Here is a 207-nt window from a genome sequence, read left to right as displayed (position 1 = left end):
ATGGAGTGGTTCATCTTGAGTGCGCTCACACGGCCTGTGCAGGACAAAGAGGGAATCAGGCCCAGCCAGCATGGGTTCATGAAAGTCAGGTCCTGCTTGACCAACCTGATCTCCTTCTATGATCAGATGACCTGCCTAGTGGATGAGGGTAAGGCTGTGGATGTTGTCTACCTGGACTTTAGCAAGGCCTTTGACCCTGTCTCCCAC

The sequence above is a fragment of the Antrostomus carolinensis genome, unplaced genomic scaffold (genome assembly GCF_000700745.2).
Source record: "Antrostomus carolinensis isolate BGI_N321 unplaced genomic scaffold, ASM70074v2 scaffold3193, whole genome shotgun sequence".
Taxonomy (NCBI): Eukaryota; Metazoa; Chordata; class Aves; order Caprimulgiformes; family Caprimulgidae; genus Antrostomus; species Antrostomus carolinensis.
This window is presented reverse-complemented; position numbering follows the sequence as displayed.